This window comes from Elephas maximus, chromosome 1, assembly GCF_024166365.1.
Source record: "Elephas maximus indicus isolate mEleMax1 chromosome 1, mEleMax1 primary haplotype, whole genome shotgun sequence".
NCBI classification, from domain to species: domain Eukaryota; kingdom Metazoa; phylum Chordata; class Mammalia; order Proboscidea; family Elephantidae; genus Elephas; species Elephas maximus.
This window is the reverse complement of record NC_064819.1, coordinates 119,162,625-119,175,611: the sequence shown is the minus strand read 5'-3', so window position 1 is coordinate 119,175,611 and position 12,987 is coordinate 119,162,625. Positions and strand designations below refer to the sequence as shown.

Below are 12,987 nucleotides of genomic sequence, written 5' to 3'. Positions count from 1 at the left end.
ATAGAGCTGAAGAAATGAAAGACAGCCATGAAAAAATCAAATTTAAAGTGATACAGAAGAAAAAGCAAACCAATCAACCCAAACGCAAACCTTAGACATGTGAGAGCCACAGGAGAAATGGTTTTTCAAAATGTTCTTAGGAAATCTCAATTATTTGGATCATGATCTATTCAGACTTTTAAATGGAGTTATTAACCCCTACCAGCCACTATGTCACCTGTGCTATAAGAGCCATCCCTGCAGAGGCCTGAAATGGAATGGCTGAGTGTGCAGTGAGGTCAGCAGCTATGTGTGGTACAAAGGAGAGAGGGCTCTGTTATGCCGAGCTATTATTGGGTGATATAAATGCCAGCAAGCTAGGCAAAAGAAGGGACTGAACTCAGTAACTTTCAGTAGCAGCCATTACATTAGCATTTCTGTACATGTGAGAAGCACACAGTTCCTTATAAAACAAACAAACCTGCTATGAAATGATTTTGCATACTGAATACATTTTATTCTTTTTAAGAGTATAGATAATTATCCAGTGTGATCACAATTATGTTGAAAAAACTATGCAAATATAAAAAGAATGAAAGCTGATACAAGTGAAATGATAATAATTGTTGTTCTTGGCTGTTGGATAATTGTTTTCTACATTTCTAATTTTTTTCTATTGAGTACTTAGTTTCATACTTGAAAAGAGAAATTTCAATGGATAAATTTTGTGAAATCAGAGCTCTCTAGTTCCCAAAACAAATTATTAGACCTTATGAGAGTCTATTAATTTGTATAATTAGGAGATTAATATATTTAACTTAGTAACTAGCATATATTAAGGATTTGGAAAAAGATGTCACACTATATACACCCACTCCTGAGTTATCAACATGGCTAGGTTCCAGCAACCAGGTTGTTATGTGACAATTGGCATTGTGAGAAAATGGAGGATGACCACATCAAATTACAAAAATGGAGGATGACTATATCATTACATAGCTGCCAAATTATATCAGTACTAACTGCCAAATCACTGATAATCATAGCACAGCCAAGCTGACACATAACAACCTTCACAGCCAGCATTACTCTCATCTTGTATCTCAGTATTCTTTACTGCCAGACGTATGTTGTTAATCCACAAAGTAGTTGGATAGTAGCTGCACTGAAGGCACTGGCAAAAAACAAGGCTCCAGGAATTGACAGAATACCAACTGAGATGTTTCAACAAATGGATGCAGTGCTGGAAGTGCTTGCTCATCTATGCCAAGAAATTTGGAAGACAACTTCCTGGCCAACTGACAGGAAGAGATCCATATTTATGCCTATTCCCAAGAAAGGTGACAGAACTGCATGTGGAAATTATCAAACAATATCATTAATATCACGTGCAAGTAAAATTTTGCTGAAGATCATTCAAAAGCAACTGCAGCAGTATACCGACAGGGAACTGCCAAAAATTCAGGCCGGCTTTCAAAGAGAATGTGGAGAGAGGGATGTCACTGCTGATGTCAGATGGATCCTGGCTGAGAGCAGAGAGTACCAGAAAGATGTTAACCTGTGTTTTAATGACTATGCAAAGACATTCGACCGTGTGGATCATAACACATTATGGATAATATTGTGAAGAATGGGAATTCCAGAACACTTAATTGTGCTCATATGGAACCTGTACATACATCAAGAGGCAGTTGTTTGGACAGAACAAGGGGATACTGTGTGGTTTAAATCAGAAAACGTATGCATCAATGTTGGATCCTTTCACCATACTTATTCAATCTGTATGCTGAGCAAATAATCCAAGAAGCTGGACTATATGAAGAAGAATGGGGCATCAGCATTGGAGGAAAACTCATTAATAATCTACATTATGCAGATGACACAACCTTACCTGCTCAAAGTGAAGAAGACTTGGAGCATTTACTGATGAAGATCAAAGACCACAGCCTTCAGTATGGATTAGACCTCAACATAAAGAAAATAAAAATCCTTATAACTGGACCAATAAGCAACATCATGATAAATGGAGAAAAGATTGAAGTTGTCAAGGATTTCATTTTGCTTGGATCCACAATCAGGCAGCACTGGATCCAAGTGGAAGCAGCAGTCAAGAAATCAAATGATGCATTGCATCAGGCAAATCTGCTGCAAAAGACTTCTTTAAAGTGTTGAAAAGCAAAGATATTACCTTAAAGACTAAGGTGCACTTGGCCCAAGCCATGGTGTTTTCAATTGCCTCATATGCATGTGAAAACTGGATGATGAATAAGCAAGACCAAAGAAGAATTCATGCTTTTGAATTATGGTGTTGGCAAAAAATATTGAAGATACCATGGACTGCCAAAAGAACAAACAAATCTGTCTTGGAAGAAGTACAACCAGAATGCTCCCTAGAAGCAAGGATTGTTAGACAACATTTCACATACTTTGGACCTGTTATCAGAAGGGATCAGTCCCTGGAGAGGGACATCAAGCTTGGTAAATTAGAGGGTCAGCGAAAATGAGGAAGACCCTCAACAAGATGGTTTGACACAGTACTACAACAATGGGCTTAAGTGTAACAACGATTTTAAGGATGGTGCAGAACCTGGCATTGTTTCATTCTATTGTACATAGCACTGCTATGAGTCAGAACGGCACCTAACAACAACAAAAGATTTTTTTACTATTGTCATAAATGTGAAATGTCGGATAATGAGATAGTTGATAAGTGAGGAGTAGGTGTAATCTCACAGCCAGGAATATACCCTAAGATGAAATGTGCAAGATTTATGTTTATGACGAAAATATAAAATATATATCTGAATAAATGAAGAGACATACCTTGTTTCTACATGGCATACTCAATACTATAAAGATGTCAATTTTTGCCACATGAGTGGACCATTAACATGTAATTTCAATAAAAATTCCAAAAAGAGTTTGCTTTAGAACCTGACATGTGAGATTCTAACATGGAGAAGAATCCATCTGGAGAAGAATAGAGAAGAAAATTCTTAAATAAGAAAAAATAATGAGGAAAAGCTTATCTTTTCAAGAAAGTTCCATAAAACTATTGTAATTAAAACAACTTGGGACAGTCACAGAAAAAGAAAAGAGATGAAAAAAGGAGGAGACCAGACCTTTGTATATGTAGGAATGATTATATGATAAAGGAAGCATTTTGAATATGGGAGTAACAGTCTGTTCAATGAATGAGGGTGAGAATGGTATTTGGAAGTAAAAGAAAATAAGGGACCTACTTCAATTCATACATAAAATATATATATTGTATATGGATTGATGATCAGATTGATTAGTAAATGACAAATCTATTCAGAGAGTAGATGGAAAAATCAGGAATATATTTTATAATCCTGGGGTGATGAAGGCTTTCCTAAGCTAGAAGTAAAACTCAAAAGATATGAAAGAAAATTGACAGACATAATGATACAAAAAGGAAACACTCCTGTAAAATATTGTAAAATAAATTGAAAGATGAACACTAGACTGGGAGAAAAATATTTGCAAAATACATAACAGGCAAAGTATTAATATCGAAAAGATAAGCAATCTGATAGATAAATAGGCAATCCTGATATAAACAAAAACCAAACCTGTTGCCATTGAGTTGATTCCAACTATAAAAAAAGAAATACTTATATCTAATGTTGTTGTTAGAGGTTGTCGAATCAGCCCCCAACTTATGGAGGTCCCAGGCACAATGGAACAAAACGTTACCTGTTCCTGTGCCATCCCCATGATCAGTTGTGGATTGGACCATTTTCATTGCCTGATTTTTGGAAGTAGATCACCAGGCCTTTCTTCCTAGTCCATCTTAGTCTGGAAGCTCTGCTGAAATCTGTTGAGCATCATGGCAACATGAAAGCCTCCACTAACAGGTAGTGGTGTATTGGCCAGGAATCAAACCTGGGTGTCCAACATGGAAGGCAAGAATTCTACCGCTGAACCACAATGACCCCTTCCTTAGTATTAGCACTGCCCAATTTTTAGCTAGGCACCCTGCTACCTGGAATAAAGCCTCCGTTTACCAGCTTCTCTTGCAGCTAGGTGTAGCTGTGTGACTGTCATTTAACAGGCAGAGAAAAACAGATTTTTAAAAAAACTCAATGGTGCCAATAACTTTACCTATTGATATTTTAACCCAACAACCATTGTGAAACCTTTAAAGAAATTGACTTAGTAATCCCCAAAACAAAGGAGACCTAGTTGCACAATGGTTAAGCACTTGGCTGCTAACTGAAAAGTTGGTAGTTCAAACCCACCCAGCAGCTCTGAGAGAGAAAGACTTGGCATCTGCTTCCATAAAGATGACAGCCCAGAAAATCCTATGGAGCAATTCTCTCACTTAGGGTCACTATGAGTCAAACACAAACTTGACAGCACCTAATGATAACAAAATTATGGAATCTCCTTAGGAAATAGGATTAAGAGTGAAGGAAAATAGGTATTAGGGTAGGTAACGATGTACTTCCCGTTCCCCTATGTACTCACCTCTCTGTCTAGTACTGTGCCCAATAGCTACTTCCAAGTGGCCGGAGTTGCCACACCTCCTGTCTTGTCCTTGACCGACGTGTCAAAAAGGAGGTAAAATGCATTGAGTGAGATGTGAAGGGACCACCTACATAGAAAGAGCATGGATTTCATAATAAGGAAACTGTAATATCTGTTTTAGTGGCTCAGAGGCGTTTTTGATCATTGTATTATTTCGGGTTACTTTCCAGATAGTAAGGAGTCACTGTGTTGTCTGAAAGAACTCAGAGACAGCCATCAAGCTTACAGAACATAATTTTAATAAATTCTTTTGTTCAGAAACAACTTATGCAATTTAAAGCTATTTTAAAACAACATAAAATTGGTGACAACCTGCATAAACACAAGCCACTGTGGTTTCAAGACTTTATGATTGCTGGCCTTCTTTTTTAAATAGGGAGCAGGAAAAATAAAATGATTGCTAAAACTTTACAAAAAAGCATCACATCTCTCCTTTCAGCTTCTAAAAATCTTGATCAGGGTGAGGCAAAGGAGAAATATTTCAATGGACTCGAAACTCAGACCATAGCTGGGTGAGCGAAAAGGGGGAATGTGGCAGACAGAATAGCAGGGACCATCAGTTATCTGGGGCAGTGAGTGAAAGGGGCTTTTTAGTCCTTTAAGTACCTTTTTTAGATAATTTGACAATAGGAACTAGAGACTAATGAGAGAATGGTATTTGAAGTCTAATTCAAGGTATATTTTGATCTTATTTAATTCCAGAGTTAAAAAAAAAACCATCACTGTCACGTCGATTCCGACTCATAGTGACACTGTAGGACAGAGTAGAGCTGCCTCGTAGGGTTTCCAAGGAGCAGCTGGTGGATTCAAACTGCCGACCTTTTGGTTAGCAGCTGAGCTCTTAACCACTGCATCACCAGGGGGGTCATTAATGTAAGCAAAAAAGGTCATCACCAAAGTGACAAGCTTTTTAAGCACTGACCAGCTAACAGGCATCATGCAGGGTACCCCTTGCGATCGAGTAGATTCTGACTCGTAGCAACCCTATAGGACACAGTAGAACAGCCCCAAGGGTGTCCACAGAGCACCTGGTGGATTCGAACTGCCAACCTCTTGGTTAGCAACCATAGCTCTTAACCACCACGCCACTAGGGTTTCCATGCTGGGTACAGAGATGCAAAAATGTACACAACAGGGACCTTGTCTTCAAAGATCTCAAAGGCCACAGAAGAGAAAAGCCCATATTTATATTATGATAAGTGCCAGCAGACAGAGAGATGCCGTTGTTGGGTGCCGCCGAGTCAGTTTTGACTCATAGCGACGCTATGCACAACAGAATGAAACACTGCCTGGTCCTGTGCCATCCTTACAATTGTTATGCTTTAGCTCATTGTTGCAGCCACTGTGTCAATCCACCTCATTGAGGGTCTTCCTCTTTTCCGCTGACCCTGTACTTTGCCAAGCATGATGTCCTTCTCCAGGGACTGATCCCTCCTGACAACATATCCAAAGTATGTAAGACACACTCTCACCATCCTTGCTTCTAAGGAGCATTCTGGTTGTACTTCATCCAAGACAGATTTGTTCATTCTTTTGGCAGTCCATGGTGTATTCAATATTCTTCACCAACACCACAATTCAAAGGCGTCAATTCTTCTTCAGTCTTCCTTATTCATTGTCCAGCTTTCACATGCATATGATGCGATTGAAAATACTATGGCTTGGGTCAGGTGCACTTTAGTCTTCAGGGTGACATCTTTGCTCTTCAACACTTTGAAGAGGTCCTTTGCAGCAGATTTCCCAATGCAATGCGTCTTTTGATTTCTTGACTGCTGCTTCCATGGCTGTTGACTGTGGATCCAAGTAAAATGAAATCCTTGACAACTTCAATCTTTTCTCCATTTTTCATGATGTTGCTCATTGGTCCAGTTGTGAGGATTTTTGTTTTCTTTATGTTGAGGTCTAATCCATACTGAAGGCTGTGGTCTTTGATCTTCATTAGTAAGTGCTTCAAGTCCTCTTCACTTTCAGCAAGTAAGGTTGTGTCATCTGCATAATGCAGGTTGTTAATGAGTCTTCCTCCAATCCTGATGCCCCATTCTTCTTCATATAGTCCAGGTTCTTGGATTATTTGCTCAGCATACAGATTGAATAGGTATGGCGAAAGGATACAACCCTGACGCACACCTTTCCTGACTTTAAACCAATCAGTATCCCCTTGTTCTGTCTGAACAACTGCCTCTTGATCTGTGTAAAGGTTCCTCATGAGCACAATTAAGTGTTCTGGAATTCCCATTCTTCGCAATGTTATCCATAATTTGTTATGATCCACACAGTCGAATGGCGTTGCATAGTCAATAAAGCACAGGTAAACATCCTTCTGGTATTCTCTGCTTTCAGCTAGAATCCATCTGACATCAGCAATGATATCCCTGGTTCCACATCCTGTTCTGAAACTGGCCTGAATTTCTGGCAGTTCCCTGTTGATATACTGCTGCAGCCGTTTTTGAATGATCTTCAGCAAAATTTTGCTTGCATGTGATACTAATGATATTGTTCTATAATTTCCACATTCAGTTGGATCGACTTTCTTGGGATAGGCATAAATATGGATCTTTCCAGTCAGTTGGCCAGGAAGCTGTCTTCCATATTTCTTGGCATAGATGAGTGAGCACCTCCGGCGCTGCATCTGTTTGTTGAAACATCTCAAATGATATTCTGTCACTTCCTGGAGCCTTGTTTTTCACCAATGCCTTCAGAGCAGCTTGGATTTCTTCCGTCAGTACCATCGGTTCCTGATCATATGTCACCTCTTGAAATGGTTGAACATCAACTAATTCTTTTTGGTATAATGACTCTGTGTATTCCTTCTATCTTCTTTTGATGCTTCCTGCATCATTTAATATTTTCCTCATAGAATCCTTCACTATTGCAACTCAAGGCTTGAATTTTTCTTCAGTTATTTCAGCCTGAGAAACGCCGAGGGTGTTCTTCCCTTGTGGTTTTCTATCTCCAGCTCTTTGCAAGTGTCATTATAATACTTTACTTTGTCTTCTCAAGCCATCCTTTGAAATCTTCTGTTTAGTTCTTTTGCTTCATCATTTCTTCCTTTTGCTTTAGCTGCTCGATGTTTGTGAGCAAGTTTCAGAGTCTCCTCTGGCATCCATCTTGGTCTTTTCTTTCTTTCCTGTCTTTTCAATGACCTCTTGCTTTCATCATGTATGATGTCCTTGATATCATTCCACAACTCGTCTGGTCTTCGGTCACTAGTGTTCAATGCGTCAAATCTAATTCTGAGACGGTCTCTAAATTCAGGTAGGATATACTCAAGGTCATATTTTGGCTCTCATGGACTTGCTCTGATTTTCTTCAGTTTCACCTTGAACTTGCATATGAGCAACTGATGGTCTGTTCCACAGTCGGCCCCTTCTGACTGACAATATTGAGCTTTTAAATCATCTCTTTCCACAGACATACCAATGACATTATGGGAAAACAGATGAGAGCGCCTAGCAGTCTTGAATATAGGTGGGGGAGGGAGGGCAGGAAAGGAGTCTCATGGGAAGAGGGTAATTGATGAAGAAGATAATATCATTCAAAACTTGTTAACAAAGAAAATTTTATCATTTTAATTCAATGTGGCCAGATGAGCCAGTCTCCAATTTTTATGAAGCCAAGTACTCTGCCACGGAAGCAAGTTCTCTGAATTATAGGCTTCTACATTCTAGAAGGGTTGACCCTTTGGTGGTGCCACACTGAATTAGAGTTAGTCTTCAGCTTTCATATCTAGATTGCTTATATTATTTGATACTTAAAAACATCCCTCAGTTATCATATGCTTATAATCATTGATTTGATATATTATTTATATTATTTGATACTTAAAAACATCCATCAGTTATCATATGCTTATAATCATTGGAGAACCATATTCTGTATTTTTAAAAGTATATCATACTTCGTTTTCTTCTTTACAAGTTTATCTTGTTCCAAAACAGTACTGCTCCCTTCAAAATGTCACAACAGAGCATGTGGCTTGCAAATGTCCATTTACGTCAAGAACCACTTAACTATACTGAGCACAGCCCAAACACAAGTGGCACGTCTTGGTGCTTATTGGGATAGGCTGTAGTAATTCACTGAACTAGCTGAAGGTTTTATGAATGTTTTTACTTCATTGATCAACCTCATGTTGAGTTTCCAAATGTAAGAGTCTGATGGGACCTTTGAACATATCTGTATTGTTGGGCTGGACTTAACTTAGCCAATGCTTTCCACTTAAAACCTATGTGTTTGAAATAATAAACTATGTTCCTTTGCTTCACCTTGAAAAGGCAATGTTTCATGCCTATTATCTGAAAATTCTTGGAATACAGATTTCCTAGCTCTACCCTCCTCCCCCTCCCCATATTTTCAGGAGTCACTAACAGCTCCTTTTTAAGGCAAAGATGACTTATTCCCACAATAAAGATGAGAAACAGCATTCGTTTTCCCCTTTGACCGATCCCTGAGCCAGCCCTTTTTAGTGAAGACAGATTGAGCAATACTGGTGTAACCCAGATGTCAGCTGAGGTTTCCAAGCCTTTTTGCTATTTAAACAAAATTGGCTTGAACTAAGTTGCAGCCATTGGAAGTTTTGTGCCTCACCAGGTGTCTTAGTATCCCAGGGCTGTTATAACAAAATATGACAGAGGGGGTGTCTCACAGCTCTAGAGGCTGGAAGTCCAAATCAGGGTATCAGCTGTATTGATCCCTCCTGAGGGCTCTGAGACAGGAACTGTTCCATGCCTACCTCCTAGCTTCTGGTGATCTCAGCAATCCTTGGTGTCTTTGGCTCATACATACATCTTCACATGGCACCTTCCCCCTGTATGTATCTCTCTATGTCTGTTCTTCTCTTTTATAAGGACAGGAGACCTTATTAGGACACAGTATATATTAAACATTTGCCATTTCAACATTTTTTACATACACAACTCAGTGATATTAATTATGTTCACCGTGCTGTGCAACCGTCACCATCAAGTGGGTTTTTCCAGTCAAAAAGCATCATCACTCCTACATCCAAACACCTGGCTGAGAGAACTGGAAATTCCAAAGCCTGCGTTACCGTCATTGCTTTGGTTGCAGCCATATGATGACGTAGTTGAGCACATGTGGCTCACTTACTGCTGCAAGGATGTCCTGTTCAGGCCCACACCCACAAGCGCAGCCATGTTTCCCAAAGCAGAGAGCCATACTGAAGTATAAGAAGAAGGCTCTGATACTGTCTGATGACTTGAGAGTTGTCAGGAGAACTAGAATCACAGATTCTCAGCACTGGAAATATATCCAAAATGGCCCAGTCCAATCCCCAGCCAGAGCACGAGTCCCTTCTACACAACACCATTCTTACAACTTCTTCTACTTTGACCTTTCCAGTTATAGGGAATTGGCTCTTTTACAAGGCTATTTTTTTATTGTTAGAACCCAGTTGTTATCAGAACTTTTCTTCCTTGTTCTTAATTTATTTCCCTGCAATTCCCACCACTGGGCCTAGTTTTTGCCATCTAAGGCTGCAAAAAATTTAATTGAATCTCCTTTCTGCACAACATCCCCTAAACCCCTTGCACTCAGGAGTCTCATCTGCCCTAAATTCTGTCTTAGCCATACTTTTCTTCATGTGTCCCTGATATGACACAGCTTCCTCATTCCAGCCATCTTCCTCAAGATGCAGAATAATTTCTTACTGTGCCAAGGCAGCAAAGCGATGCTTGACACATCATCTGACTAATGAAGAATAATTAGACCACTTATTTTCCCATGATCTGTTTTTCTATTATTGCAGCCTAATATCATGTTAACTTTTTTTAGCAGCCATTTCACACCTTGATGCCTATTAAAAGCTTGTAGTCAATTATAATCCTCTGATTTTTTTTTTTTTTTTTCACATGAAGTGTTGCCAGAATAGATATTCCCCAACCTGCGTGTCCTCGAGTGTGCATTAATGTAAGACCTCCCAAGGGATCACAGGGCAATCAAGGACTGGTCGTTAGCCTCACTTTATTGAACTATAAGATGGATCTAATAATGCTGGTGCCACATGAGAGCTGCCGTAGAAAGGACCACATCCCGGTGAACGTGTGCTCTTCTTCTAAAGAACAATCTATTTATAACCACAGTCTTCTCAAAGGACCTGAGGTGACCAGACTATGTACTTTTCTAGAAGTTGATTTTTATCCACAGCCTTCCCTTTTTCTTATCAAATGCTCTCTAGTCCCTGCTTCCAACAATTAAATATCCACCTAACTAGTTGTCTTTTCTCCAGGTTGATTGAGCTCTTAACTTTTTTTTTTTTTTTTTAAAACAACTGGGCAGGTCAAGAAACCCAACCCCTCTCTACCAACCAGAGCTCCGCCCTCTGCCACTGGGTGGCCTGGAGTTGAAGGCCAAAGAGGTAGACGAGGACTCTAACTGTTCTAGGCTAGAGCGCAGGCTCAGCCTGTCTTATCCAGTGGGACAGCAAAGGGTCATTCTAAAAATTGCTGGTGCTGGGACTGTCAGGTTGCTGCTGGTGGCTCCCTACCGGATTGTCCTCCCTCTCTCTCTCTCCACAGGTCACTTCCCAAGAGGAGCCTGCTGCTGAAACTCCATCATCACAGCTCAGGAACGCCACTTCACACAGGAGGGTAAGGAGCTGGCTCCATCCTCACCAAATCCTGTCTTCTAGATTCTGGGGTGTGGGAGTGGGGTGTGGGTGAGAGGGTGGGGGGGTGTCTGCGCGCCTTAAGTTGTACAGTTATTCTACTGAAAGGAGTTTACAGCTGGGTCAGATTGCTCATGTCCCTGATCTGAAGTTGGAAGTCAGAAAACATTTTCTTGAAATCTAAAGAATGTGATGTATTAGGAGAATGTCACACTAATAGAAATACAAGATAACGATGCCTACAAAAAAAAATGTACTTGTAATTTCTAACAATAATTTTAAGTCTGTAAAGCATAAACTATGTTTTTCTTCCACAATTTTTGTAGGGGAGGAGACTGAGAAAATGAAATTTCCAGATTTTGTTCACAAAGCTTAGATTTTTTTTTTTAAATCAGAAACTATTTAAACATTTGGTTTACATAAGTTTTATAAAAATGTTTAACCATAAAAAGATAAAATATATTTTAAAAGGTTTAAATAAAATGTAATCAGTTTTAACTAAATTGATTACTCAAAAATCAGAGAACTCTGAATTTCCAGAAATAAAACTTATTGGCAAAATAGAAATCTCCCCATCAAAAAAACAAGATTTTTAAAAATTTGATTATAAAACCAGTTTTTGTTTTAAATGTGCACATATGACTGTACTGATATCTGTTTTATATTAAATATCATCTTGGAAATGAAATGGTAAAGTGGAAAACCCCCCTCAAGTTGGACTTAACTTAAAATGGCAAGCAGAAGAAGCCGGGAGTGTTTCTATTCCTGGAGGTCCTGCTGATGAACCCAGACAGATGCAGCCATTGGAATGTGGCAGGGACAGGGAGCGCAAGCAGCTGATTCGCCCCTTTGGCAAGAAACCATTCTGGGATCCCAGCTCATTCTGGCCTGAGAGTGACAGTGACACTTTAGCACACATGGTTTTTTAGCTTGTCCTGTATAGAGTCTCTCCAGGAGGAAGGGGGGCTGGGGACAGCAGGAAAGAGAATATCCTTAAAGATAAAAAGATAATTGTTTTCTAAAATCAGCTCTAGAAGCTTTTATCTAGGTTCTGCTTCAGGCCAGGGGGAAGTGATTTAAGTTTAAGTAGGATACTCTCACATGGACTTGCCCACTCACAGAAGAGGGTAGAATTATGCCACCATTTCTTAGCAACATTATTCTCAGTCCAGTGGTTCTGAATCTATTTTGGTATTTTACACCTTTTTGAGATCCTCGTGAAAGCTCAGGGTACATTCTAGAGGAAAATATACATAAACACACATGCACGTGTTTCATAATACTGCAGAAAGCTCATGGACCTACCTGAAACCCAACACAAAGCAAGGTTGCCAGACACAATACAGGGTGCCCAGCTACATCTGAATTTCAAACTTTTTTAAAATCTTTTTTTTTTTAGTATATGTCCCCAATATTGCATGTTGTTGTGGTATCTCATCTAGGTAATTCCCACTCATAGTAACCCTATATGAGTGAGTAGAACTGCCCCCGTAAAGTTCTCTGCGCTGTAATCTTTATGGAGAGAAGCCTTGGTGGTGTAGTGGTTAAGAGCTTGGCCGCTAACCAAATGGTTGGCAGTTCAAACCCACGAGCTGCTCTGTGGGAGAAAGATACGGCAGTCTGCTTCCGTAAAGATTTACAGCCTTAGAAACCCCATGGGGCAGTTCTAATCTGTCCTATAGGGTTGCTATGAGTTGGAATTGACTCAACGGTAGTGGGTTTTTTTTTTTTTTTTTTTTTTTGGTTTAATCTCTACAGGAGCAGTTTGCCAGGTCTTTTCTCCTGTGGAGCAGCTGGTAGGTTTGAACCACTGACCTTTCAGTTAGCAG

General features: G+C 39.6%; 1 protein-coding gene across 4 annotated transcripts in view; it reads left to right on the top strand.

Moving 5' to 3' along the window:
* Nucleotides 1-12,987, top strand: part of KLHL31 (kelch like family member 31) — a 161,552-nt gene that overhangs the window by 124,232 nt on the left and 24,333 nt on the right. For 3 of the 4 annotated variants that reach the window (XM_049894586.1, XM_049894582.1, XM_049894591.1), the window contains exon 3: nucleotides 11,070-11,141. The exons of the other annotated variant lie outside the window; for it this stretch is intronic. The gene's annotated coding sequence lies outside the window, so the exon portion shown is untranslated. The remainder of the gene's footprint in view (nucleotides 1-11,069; nucleotides 11,142-12,987) is intronic. 4 annotated transcript variants of the gene reach the window in all.